The sequence below is a fragment of the Globicephala melas genome, chromosome 1 (genome assembly GCF_963455315.2).
Source record: "Globicephala melas chromosome 1, mGloMel1.2, whole genome shotgun sequence".
Taxonomy (NCBI): domain Eukaryota; kingdom Metazoa; phylum Chordata; class Mammalia; order Artiodactyla; family Delphinidae; genus Globicephala; species Globicephala melas.
The window spans coordinates 173,829,473-173,841,861 of record NC_083314.1 but is presented as its reverse complement, the minus strand read 5'-3'; the positions used below and the strand labels follow the sequence as shown (position 1 = coordinate 173,841,861).

The window sequence follows — 12,389 nt, the reverse complement described above, 5'->3', positions numbered from 1 at the left end:
AATTTCTCGTTTTCTGCCTTTCATCAGCCTCCCCCTGCAATCTTCGCCTTGCTTTATTTATACATTCGTCCTCAAACAATGGCAATAAACTCTTTCCCAGAGTGTTGCAAATCAGAAATTTGTCCACATTTTTCCACCACCTTCCACTGTGGACCTGCTCTGCCTGGGAACAGCCCAGCCAGGCCAGCTGGAGAGGCTGGGTTGCCGTAGATTGATGGGGGCACGACAGGATGGGCTTGTGGGGAGCGAGGGTGGGGAGCGGGCAGCAGGAGAATGCACCATGAAAGGCCAGGCTGCCCAGCGACCAGCCATAGACACAAGGGGCCCACGACCGGCTGGGGAGAGGTGGGGGGGGGAGGGGCAGGGAGGGGAGGGGGAAGGGGCAGGGAGGGGAAAAGCCTTCCCCCACCTCCTCCCCCTAAGAGAGGAAGAAGGGTTGGGGACTACTGGCAAGCAGGGTTGGCCCTGGGCAGAATACGAGGGTCACGAAATCCATCCTTCTTCACCCCCACAGGAATCAGATGATCTTGGGGTGTCTTGTAGCCCACACTGCACTCCCAGCTTAGAATCCCAATCCCTTCTGGAGCTCCTCACTAGCCCCACCCATCATCATTCTTTCATCCAGCAACAGACATTTATCCAAAGCCCTACGTATGCCAGTGACTGTACTGGGTTCTGGAGTGTGACGTAACGAATAAATCAGATACAGCCCAGGCCCCCTTCTCAGGGTCATTCTTAGAGACCCAGGAGGACCTCTGGTTTTCAGGGATGGGGAAAAGGGGGCCCAGAGAGGGGTTTAGACTTGCCAAAGTCACACAGCAAGTTGGAGACAAAGGCAGGAACAAACTTCAGGCTTCCAGTCTGGAATCCCCTAGCCTTTCCAAGCAGCCCACAGGCTCCCTGGAGACCCTCCTCTGGGCAAGGTAATGGTCCCCTCCTCTGGCCGGGGTGCCAGCTGCCCGTGGCGGGCCTGGGCGTGTCACGTCTGCAGTGACTATCTGTATTTTAATCTGGAGTTCCCGGAGGCAGCGATAGGTGGAGAAGTAACTCACGTTGAAGGCTTTGGTGTTGGTCTACAACAGAGGGGAAGTCTGTTCTGTTAGGTGGGCTTCCCAAGTAAAGCTTTCTGCTCCTAAGGAGGAAGGCTGGACTCCATTAAGCGACATTAAGGGCCTGACTTGTTTTTCCAGTGATCCTGCTTCACTTTCAAACCCACGCTCACAGCACTGCCCACCTGTATGAGTGGTTCTCTTCGAAGGCGGTAGGGTTCTGAGAAATGCACTTGTTTCCGTGGTGGTGGACGGTAACTGCTATGGCTTTTGTCCGTGTGGGTCTGTGGGGCACCCAGTAAGGTGCACCTTGATATGCAATGTGATGTTAGGTTTCAGAGTTTTCTGGGAGGCCCATTTAAAGAAAGATGGAGGTGGGGCTGGATGGAAGTTGGATGGCTATAAATGGCTCCCGAGGGAAAAGGAATCAGCCCAGAGTCCCGAGAGAGAACCTGTGACTTTGAGGAAGCTTGAGTCATTTCTCCTTGTTGTGTTTGGGAGGGCAAGGTCCATGGTTTCTTTGTTTAACTGACAGCTGCAGTTTCCATGGGAGACTGTTATTAAGAACATTCTAGAATGATAGGAACTCAGAGCTATGCCCAGTCACCCCACCCTGGGGTAATGCCCAGTTATAACAGAAGAAATATAGTTTCCAACTTTAAGAAGCTGCCAGTCTTATTGTGAAGGTGAAGCCTCTACTCTGGAGTGTCCCCAACTTGATGGGGGAGACCTCGTTCCCATCCTCAAGAAGTTCAAATAAACCTTTTGCGAACTGGATGATAAGATAAACAGAACACAGGCCTTAAAACATTGGGACTTCCTTGGTGGTCCAGTGGTTAAGACTACACGTTTCCAATTCAGGGGGCACAGGTTCGATCCCTGGTCGGGGAACTAAGATCCCGCATGCCGTGAGGTGTGGCGAAAAACTAAAAACAAACAAACAAAAAACCCCACAAACTTAATTGTCAGTCCCCAGCAGGAGTTGAGGCCATGTGCTGAGAGGGTGGCATGGGGGGCAAATGCCACAGGGATTCCAGGAGAGCGCTCAGGGTGTGGCAGTCATGGAGGGCTTCCTGGACTAGGTGGACTTCAAGTCCAGACTTGAAGGATGGGGGAAGTGAGACAGTAGGAACTAGTGTGAGGGCACCATCCCAGGCCACTGCAGGGTACAAAGGCCTGGCAGTGACCTTCAGGGGAGGCACATTTGGGGCAGGGCAGGGAGGACCCTGAATGCCAGGCTCACAGGGGTCACCTTGATGGTGAAGACAGGGACTCAGGGGCAAGCTGCCTGGGTTTAATTGTCAGTCTGCCACTAAGTCCCTCTGAGCCTCAGTTTCCTCATCTGTAACATGGGGCTCATAGTAACACTCACCTCTTAGAGTTATCATGGGACCGACCACGTGACTTACCACGAGAAAGGCACATAGCTCAAAACACATCAGCAGCTCTTTTAATGTTTATTCTCCTGTGGCCTTCCTGCCCGGTTGTGCTGTAGGAGACTTTGTGTGGTCACAGAGCCCAGTCTTCAGGGTTCAGTGAGCCCCAGGTTTAAGCCCTTCCTCAGAGCTGAGCCTGGAGGCAGGAGGGTTGATGGATGGAGCCGGGGTCCTGAAATCACTTTCCATCCCACCTTCTGTGACGACTTTCCAGTGGCTGCAGCCTTCCAGGCTCCAGCTTTGAGGAGGGGGAGTGGAGGTTGGGAGGTGGAGGAAGGAGGGTCTGGGCAGGCTTGACTTCCCAGGCATGGGGTCCTTTCACGGTGGCTTTGTGGGGCTCTGACGGGTGGCCAAGCTGCCTCTTCCTTGCTGCCACGCAGGGCGGCTTCGTCTGGCCACTGGGGCCCCAGGTGCTGCCATTTCTCCTCACTGATTTGGAGACCTCACCCCAGGCCTCTCCCAGCCCAGCTTTCTGAGTGCCTGCCTTGGTCCCTTCATGCCTGCCAGCATTAGTGCCCCAGCTGGATGGCTTACTTGAGACCCTTGCACCTCTCCTCTCCATGGGCACCACTTGCTCCTGGGATGGCTCCCCCTGGGGATGGGATGCGGGGTCCGTGGATGTGGCTGGGGTTGTGCAAAGCCTCCACCGTAGGAGAATAAGGAAGGAATGACCAAGGGATATTCATTCATTTGTTCACGCATGCATGCATGCTTGCATTCCTTGCCTTCGAGTTTTGTGCCAGGCAAATGTGCTTTTGCCCCAGAGGTAGAGGAAGTTCTCATTGTATTCGGGCATCAGTCGTAACAGCAATGATAATAACAACTAACACATGTTGAGCACTTACTGTATACATGGCAGTGTTGTAAGCCTTGTCTTGCAGTAGTTCATTTAATTTTCACGTATGACGACTCTGTGAGGTCAGCGCTATGTGATTTTCCTCCTTTTACAGATGAGGAAATTGTGGCCCGGAGGAGCGAAGTAACTTCCCTGAGTGAGTAGGGCAGCAGGCTGTGATCACTGCCTCAGAGGCGCCCCTTGGTGATTTCTCGAGGTTTCCATCTGTGCAGCTACACCGACAGCCTGAGGGGCAGGCGGATGGCAGTTCTTACTTCCCGTGGGCGGATGGGGAAATGGAGATGCCACGAGGACGAGTGACACGTTCAGGGTCACACAGCAGGTCGGGGACTGAGCCCAGAGTGCCGGCTCCCCGCCTGCCAGGCTTCTGCCTGAATGAGAAGAGAGACGGGGTCTGCTCAGCCAGGGCTGGGGGGGCCCATCACCCCCACTCTTGGAGCTCAGCCTCCGGACATAGTTTTCTCTCTTCCTTTCCTCCTTGACTCCCATCACTACCCCCATTTTAGAAAGGATGAGAATGAGGCTTGGAATTCAATCACACATTCAGCATCTAGAGCAGTAGGGTGCAGAGCCAGAATTCAAACTCAGGTGCCTCTGATCCCACAGCTTCTGTTCTGCCCACCTCTTCCCAGTGTCTGCCGGTGACAGGCTCGGCCACGCTCTGTGAGGTGGAGCCCCGTTGGCAAAGCCCCTTTCGGGAACTGACTCTGCTGTCTACCCAGCACTAATCACCACTCTTCAGCTTCAGCCTCTTGCCCTAAGCAGGCAAACATTAGTTTTGAACTCTGTCCCCAGGAAGTCTCCCCTGACTGAGTACTGGCTCAGGCAGTTCCAGCCCTCTACCAACCCACTCTTCTCTCCCACACGTGACTTGGGCTTGGTTCACAGTTTGGTGCAGACAGAGCTCTGGATCCATCATGAGAAAACATGGCTCTGAATTCTGGAGATGCAACTACACAGTACCATTTCAAACAGTGCTACCTCCTTCTTCCTAGATAGTCCCCTTCCTGGCAGGAATGTATAAAGAGTGCCCTCTAGTGCCTGAGGACAGGACCATACTGTGAGCATAGAAGCCACAGTCAGAGAATACCCCATGTGGGCCTCGTATTTTGTAATGCGAATTAGCTACCAAAGGTTCAGAGTTTTTAAAAAAGGCAGCCTGCTGGGGTTTGATGGGGACTTCCGGGAGAAGGAAAAGTTTTCTCACGTTTAGGTTATGAACAAAGTGAGAGTTCCACCCAGTCGTCCTGAAGACACTCTCCTCCCTTCCCTCTCCTCCTGGAGTTGGCAGAGTGAAGTTGGGTCTCCGTCAGTCGCTGAGAAATAGCATAGGATTTGGAGTCAGACAGAACCTATTTGGACCCCTACCTCACCAATGCCTCCCGACCCCTCGGGAGGCCTCTTGGAGAGCAGGACTGAAATGAATCCGCGGGGACAGTTTGGCTGAGCTCCAGCCGTGAGGGCACAGAGGTGGGCACCCCAGACCCAGATGGAGAGGGTGCCGTCCTCCAGAAGGCTTCCTGGAGGAGTGGTCCCAAACTGAGTGGGAAAATGACGAGGCTTGATGGAAGCTCACACTTGCTGAGCACGCACTTGTCCCTGGCACTCTTTCCTGGCCTTAATATACTCACTCATTTACTCATTCCTTCCGTTATTCAACAAATATTTGGGTGTCCACTTTATGCCAAGCACTGGAGATTCAGCAGTGAACAAAAGAGACAAAAACGCCCAGCTGCTTGGAGCTTGCACTCTGGTGAGGGCCAGGATGATGCGGGGAGGGGGGTGGGGACGGGCAGTAAAATGGAATATTTGGCATATCTGACTGTGCTATGTGCCGCGGAAAAACTGCAAAGCAAGGAACGTGGTTCTTGGGGGGAGGGGATTCCCATCATTATCCATATTTTCAACGTGTGGAATCTACACAATCCAAGCAAACTGTGTTGGGAGCCTGTGCTTTTTTTTTTCTTCTTCTTTTTTGGTCGCGCCGCTGGGCTTGCAGGATCTTAGTTCCAGGACCAGGATCAAACCGCGCCCGCTGCAGTGGAAGCACAGAGTCTTAACCACTGGACCGCCAGGGAAGTCCCAGCAGTGCTTTTCAATGCCCTGCTCCAGCCAGCAGCAAACTGTAGGCCAAGAGGGGAATGGGAAGGGTGTTCCGGGCGGAGGGCACAGCCTGTGCGAAGGCCCATGATTGCTGGGGCCGGAGACAACTGCTGGAGTCCAGGGAGAGATGGACAGGTTCTGGGGCAGGGCCAGGGTGGGGTGGCGGGGTGGGTTCGCAGCTAAGCGGGATGCTGAGTCACCCACTTCTGGGGCTGGGCTGACTGCCTGTGAGGCTTGATGGGAGAGCAAAGGGGTTATTGAGGACTCCTAAGGTCTGTGACCTGGATGCCCGGGTGCTGGTGCTGGGAAGGGTACCCGAGAGAAGTTTGGGCAGAGAAGGTGAGTGGGAGGGGTCGCTTCCAGGGAGGTGTAACTAGGGGTCTGATTCCCTCCTCTCCATCCACCCACTTCACCAGACCTTGTGTGCTGTCTGGTCCGGCTCCCGCCGGCCCTACTGAGCTGCATGAACCCCACGCTGGTTACAGCTGAGCAGTTCCTGTGGAGGGGCTGGGAGGGCGCCTGCCACGGCCCGGGGCCCCCAGCTGAGCTGTAAATGACTTTTCCATTTTCCAAGACCTGCGCCCAGGCCTGTTTGGTATTCAGGGACACCCAGCCCATACTCGCTGGCTCTCGGCTCTGCCCGAATTACTTGATTAAAACGCATATCAACTATTATGTGATTCATTTCTCTGCTGCGGCTGTGAGCCGGCCTATGTTAAACTGTAATAAAGGCTGGGCTGGGAGGCTGCGGGGACGGGGGAGCTCAGGAGCGGGGTGGGAGGGCGTCTCTGAGTTGGGGGGGCTGAGATAAGGACCCCAAACCTCAGGGCCAACTGCTGGCTTCCACGGATCTTCGATGACAAGGACTTGGTTTGGAGAAGGCTCAGCTCCCTCCCACCTTCTGAGGGAGAGGTGGGTAGGTCCAGAAATTGTGACCATCTCATTTCCATGCTTTTCTTTGGCAAAAGGGAGAACAGAGAAAGTTTGGGAGGGTGGGATGGAGAAGAAGCCACCTGGGTTTTCATGATCAGAAATGGAATTCTCCATCACCTGGGAATTATAGCAAAGTTGGCTTTCACTGGGCTGGGAGTCCCAAGTCCTGGGTTTTCTTCCTGGCCTCACTGGCCTGAGACTTCACCGACCATCTGTAAAATGGGGCTAATCCTGCCTGCTTGACACTCCATTGGGAGAGATTAGTGTCGGAACTATGAAAGGGCCTGTAAACTGTAGAGTGCATGCACAAGTATAGGCTCGTGACTGCTGCAGTGTGTCAGAGTTTGAAAGGAACTTTCTGAGCATTCTGCCAAGCTCTATTCATTTAAGGAGGCTTCATTAGGCCCCTGCTGTGTGCCAGGCACAGTCTCTGCTGGACTCAAGGATCTCCCTGTCCAGTGGGACCAAGAGACCAGAAACAGGCCAGTTTGGTGTCTCCCGATGAGCTCTGAGAGCTCTGAGGATGAGAAGTGAAACCAGCCTGGCCTGGATGGACCCAGGACACCCACCAGCTGGGTTCTGCAGGGTGAACAGGAGTGCACTGATGAAAGGGTGAGGCATTCCGAGCAGAGGAGGCTGGAGTTCAAAGGCAGGGAGGTGTGAGACAGCCCAGCTGGGTCATTTAGGACTCTGAGAGCTGGACAGGGAGTGGTGGGGTGAGTCTGGACATGTGGGCAGGACCAATGATGGTGGGGCCTCGCTGGTGTAACTGAGGCCCCCCATGTCAGTGGCTGTGAAATTCAGCACGCTTCAAAGGAGGGGGCAGAGGCTGGGGTAGAGAACAGGAGAGCTGCCCCCCAGCGATTTTCTCTCCACTTCCATCAACCTGGCCTGAGCTGGACTCTGACCTGAGCAGACCTGCTTCCGTCCACCCTAAAGCTTTGACAAGCCAGACAGCTCTTGTCACCCGCTCATCCCTTATTCTATCCTCAGGCTGCTCTCAACTCATGGAGCTGTCTTCCTCGTTTATGCCTGTCCTGGCCCCAGTTCATCTGGAAGTAGTGTTTCCTCCATCAGACTGGGACATTCCTATCACAGGGGTGAGGCCTCCTCCATCAGATTGGAAGCTTCCTAAGCCAGAGACTGTTTTTCCCCCATAAGATCGGGAGGGCCCCAAGGGAGGGGCTGTTTCTTCCTTGCTCTGTAGTGGACTCCTCACATCCCTAAGCAAGACAGGATCTGGGAACCCAGAGAGAGGGTCCCTCCTCATATTCCTCTCCTGGGGCTATCCAGACCAGCTCCAGGCTCTGTCCCACCCCCACTGGGGCCTTTCTATCCAGAGCTGCTTCAGAGCAGGAAGGCAGGGGCTGCAGATGGCCAGGAGGCTGCTCCCCCACTGGTCACCCCAAATCCAGCCTCTGTTTAATGGATGTGAGCCTGTGTCCCCCTCCCTATATGTCCCCCACCCTGTGCCAGCTGCCCAGGCTTCACCAAGAGGCAACCAGCTTCCAGTGCATGGAGGACTCAGCCCCAGCCAGCAGGGCCTCTCTGTGGCCAAGTCCACCTAATTCTATTAATTTAACTCAGAGGCTAAAGGGTTCCCAGGGGTGGGGAGGGGGAGAGGCAGCACAGGGGAAACCAAAGTGAAGGTGATGTGGTGGCAACAGGGCTCTTTGTGTCCCTTCTCCCAGTCCAGTGGGACCAAGAGACCCATAAACAGGCAAGTTTGATGTCTCCTGATGAGCTTTGAGAGCTCCAAGGATGAGCAGTGAAACCAGCCTGGCCTGGATGGGCCAGGAAGGCTTCCTGGGGGAGGACACCCGCCATCTGGGTTCTGCTGGATGAGTAGGAGTGCGTTGATGCTCCTTTTTTCTGTTATTATCATCATTATCCTCGTCAATAATAATAATCCTTCATGTGCCCTTTACATGTTCCAAATTACTCCCATAGTCTTCATTTCATTCTGTTCTCACAGCAGTCCAGTGAGGCATGCAGGGAAGTATCATTATCCTCATGTGTACCTCCGAGACAGTGGAGGTCCAGGGAGAGGATGCAACTTGTCCAAGGCCACACAGCAAGGCTGGAGACAGAGCTCAGAATCCAGGTGTCAGGCCTCCCAGAGAAGGACTCTTGACTAGACCAGAGCTGCCCCAGAGGATCCCCGAAACTCCCTCTCAACCTGTCCTTCCGCCCCATCCCTCTCCAGGAATGAGCATGGACTTACTGGCTATGTGGCCGCTCTCAAGTTACTGAACCTTTCTGAGCTTTGTTTCCCTATTTGTAAAAGAACCAATAGTGCCAGCTTCATAGACCTGCCATGAGGATGGCATACCAAAGAGTGGCTCCAACCTAGCATGGGGGGGCTCTTCTGCTGGGATGGGCCAGGATGGAGGCGGGAGATCTTTTCCAGGGGCCTGCAGTCACAGACTGTAGTCCAGCTCTCTTGAGATCTCTCTGGATCTCCCAGCTACTGGGACACGGCCCTGCTCTCCCCACTCAGCATCCGGAAGGTTGTTATGGCAACCACCATCATCCTAGTGGATCATTCCAGATCTTTTCAATCAACAGAGACTTGTGGGCCCTGCTCTGCCTTCTTTAGTCTGGGTTTCCATCTGGGTGTCTCTCTGGGCTCGAGGAGATCCCAGATCTGTGCTCAGTAAGGGGCAGGAGGGACAGGGAGATGAGGAAGAAATAAACACAGAATTCCATGAGGCACCTAGAAAGCCAGAAGTACTTTAGATGGCAAGAGCATCCAATGCGCCTGGGGCCTGACTGGGCACTGAGGCTGGGCAAGGTCTAGTAACAGAAGCACCTTGAACTTATCTCCAGTCAGTCATTTGCTAACTGCACTCATGATTTTGGTTACAGTCCTACAGCCTATTCTGTTATTTCCTTAATATTTTACTTGGTGCAAAAGTATCTTTAAAAACTGAATTCAAGGGCTTCCCTGGTGGCGCAGTGGTTGAGAGTCCGCCTGCCGATGCAGGGGACGCGGGTTCGTGCCCCGGTCCGGGAAGATCCCACATGCCGTGGAGCGGCTGGGCCCGTGAGCCATGGCCGCTGAGCCTGAGTGTCCGGAGCCTGTGCTCTGCAATGGGAGAGGCCACAACAGTGAGAGGCCCGCGTACCGCAAAAAAAAAAAAAAAAAAAAAAAAACTGAATTCAAAGAAACAAATTCTCTTGTAAATGAAATATGCCTGTCACGTCCTATAAACAGATGGGAACCATAAAAACAAATATCCTAAAAACAAACAATGTCATTTAATTCTACCTGGAGACGAGTGCACGCAGAAAGATCTTGAGGCCTGTCCTCTCCTTGCTAAAAAGAGAGACCAGCGGCGCTAAAGACACGCTGTCCTGTGGGGTAGCCACCAGCCCCGTGCGGCTAAGTAAATTCGAAGGAAAATGAAATAAAATGAAAAACTCGGATCTTCAGTTGCACTAGACACATTTCAAGTGCTCGGTACTACACGTGGCTGATGCTACCGTATTGAACTGCGCAGACCTAGAACATTTCCATCATCACAGGAAGTTCTATTGGACGGCACTGCTCTAAACTGAACTGAGACTTAATCAGTCTGGGGGTTCTCCCAGGACAGGGCTGTGCCTTCTCCATCAGGCTGGGGCTCTCCATCTCCTCCCCGATCTGACCTCACAGCTCTGAGTACGATCTCTGCCCATAGGTTTTGCCCCCAACAGCCCTGCTCCCCATCTCAGCTCCTGTCCGAGCCCAAGGGTCCCCACTGGAGGACAGAGCCCGGTGTCCCATTCCCCATCTACAGGCTGGCCTCCCTTGCTGCCTGCCAATCTCAGCTCTCTCCTTCTGAGGCCCCAAGGGCTCTCTCCTTGTCAACGTCAGAAAATGAAGTTATGCAGTGAGTTTCAGGAAGTGAACCCTTGGGATTACTTATATTTGGCTCTGAGCCCCAGAAGTGCTGGGGAAAGCACCCCAGCATGCCAGCTGTGACCGTTCCGGCCTCCTCTTAGTGACAGGGAGCTGGGAAAGGGCAGGGGGGTGGCTGGATCCGACCCCAGGTGTCTGCCTTTAGGGGTGAGGCAGGCAGCCATGAAGGCAGGTCTCCTTGCCATTGGTTTCCTTGTTGTGTGGCGTCACAATCAGCAGCCAATGAAAAGCAGGGATGACCTCCCGATGGCCGTGTTAGCAGGATGGGGGAAAGGGGGTCTGGGGCAGAGGAGCATCGCCTCTGGGGGATGCAGCATCATGGGGATGGCATCAGGCATCTTGCCCTTTGACACGCCAGGCCTTTGCACATGCTCTTCCCCCCACCTGGAATGCCTTTCCCTTCACCTCCACTTGACATCTAAGAGGTTGCATTAGGTGTTGTGTTTTTTTCAGGGATGGGGGACAGTTGTCCCTTGTGGGAGGAGCCTAGACCTATCTGTATAACCAACATTTGAAGCCACTGGGTAAGAACAGGATGGGGGACAGGAGAGCAGGGTCTGAGTGTGGGTGTGGACACTTGCTGAGGGACTTTGGGTGTGTGATGTTACTTCTCTGTGACTCAGTTTCTCCCATCTGTGGTGTGAGCACATGATCTCTGAGGCTCTTCCAACTTGACTCAGGTGAGCTTCCAGAACACAGCTTACGTAGTCTGCACATGACACCATAGCAGGTGCTTTGTCAATGCTCTGGGGAATGAATGAATGACAAAACCTAGATGTACTCCACAAATATCAAAGATGGAGATGGAAAGGGAGGGGAGAGAGAAATGAAACAAGAAAAGGGAGAAAGCAGGAGTGGGGAGGAGGAAGACCATCTCTGCCGCTTTCTCTTCTCCCTTCCCTGGTTTCCTCTTCTCACCAGCCCCCTCCCCCATGCTCCTGAGGGTGCAGTTTCAGAGCCCTGGCTAGGGGGCTCCTTGCTAGCATTCCTTCTGCTGGATCAGGGATGGGCACGAGGCCCAAGCTTGATGGGGGTGGAGAGTCAGTTCAGCCCCCAGGGTGTCTTCAGCCCTGACGGCCGAGGAGCTTGATCAAGCCCTTCTTGCAGCCTCCATCACCTGGACCTGGGACAGAAGTAAATTCCTGTCCTGACAGCCCATCCAGGGCCCGACTCCTGGGCTCTCTGCACAGAAGCAAAGGCCTTCACCTACCCCTAGGCTTCAGGGTGGAAATTAATGGGGATGATGTGGTGGGAGTCATGGCTATGGTCAAGGTCATCAGGTGAGGTCTCTTCCAGCCTGTAAGATCACTCAGTGATCCTGGAACATCCCAGGAAGGGCCTGGGTGTGGAAGTCACGTAGTCCAAACGCTTCATACTGTAAATGGGGAAACTGAGACCCAAGGAGGAAAGGTAGCCTTCCTAGGGTCACAGTTCAGGGCATCTGGGGGAGAACCAAGCCTGGAATCTAGGCTTCCTGACTGCCAGCCCTTGGCACAAGCATTTGCTCCCTTCCTCCAACCTTTCCGTTCTTCCTTTCGTTAGTTTTTGCAATATTTTCCAAAAATGCAATAGTGTCATTGTTTAAATGATCATCATTTAAGAAATACTAAACTATAAATAAGTTTTAAAAAGAAAACAAAAATTCTGTCACCCTGAAGGTTAACATTTGTTGGTCTTTTGAGTGTAGTGTTCTATAATGTATTATGCACACTTTTTCCAAAAGTGGGATTGATCTCCACACACTGGTTGTACCTTGCCTTCTTCTTTTTTTTTTTTTTTTTTTTGCTGTACGCGGGCCTCTCACTGTTGTGGCCTCTCCCGTTGCGGAGCACAGGTTCCGGATGCGCAGGCTCAGCGGCCATGGCTCACGGGCCCAGCCGCTCCACGGCATGTGGGATCTTCCCGGACTGGGGCATGAACCCGTGTTCCCTGCATCGGCAGGAGGACTCTCAACCACTGCGCCACCAGGGATACCCCCTTGCCTTCTTCTTAAAGTCAGGTTTATTGAGGTGCAGTGAATATTCAGTAAAATTCTCCCCCTTTTGGAGACTATAGTTCTAGGAATTTTGACAAGTGTGTTTCATCATGAAACCATCCCGAGTGCTATG

General features: G+C 53.5%; 1 protein-coding gene across 2 annotated transcripts in view; it reads left to right on the top strand.

Annotated features, from left to right (window-relative positions):
- PAX7 (paired box 7) overlaps positions 1-12,389 on the top strand; it is a 99,161-nt gene that overhangs the window by 40,841 nt on the left and 45,931 nt on the right. The gene's annotated exons all lie outside the window — the stretch shown is intronic.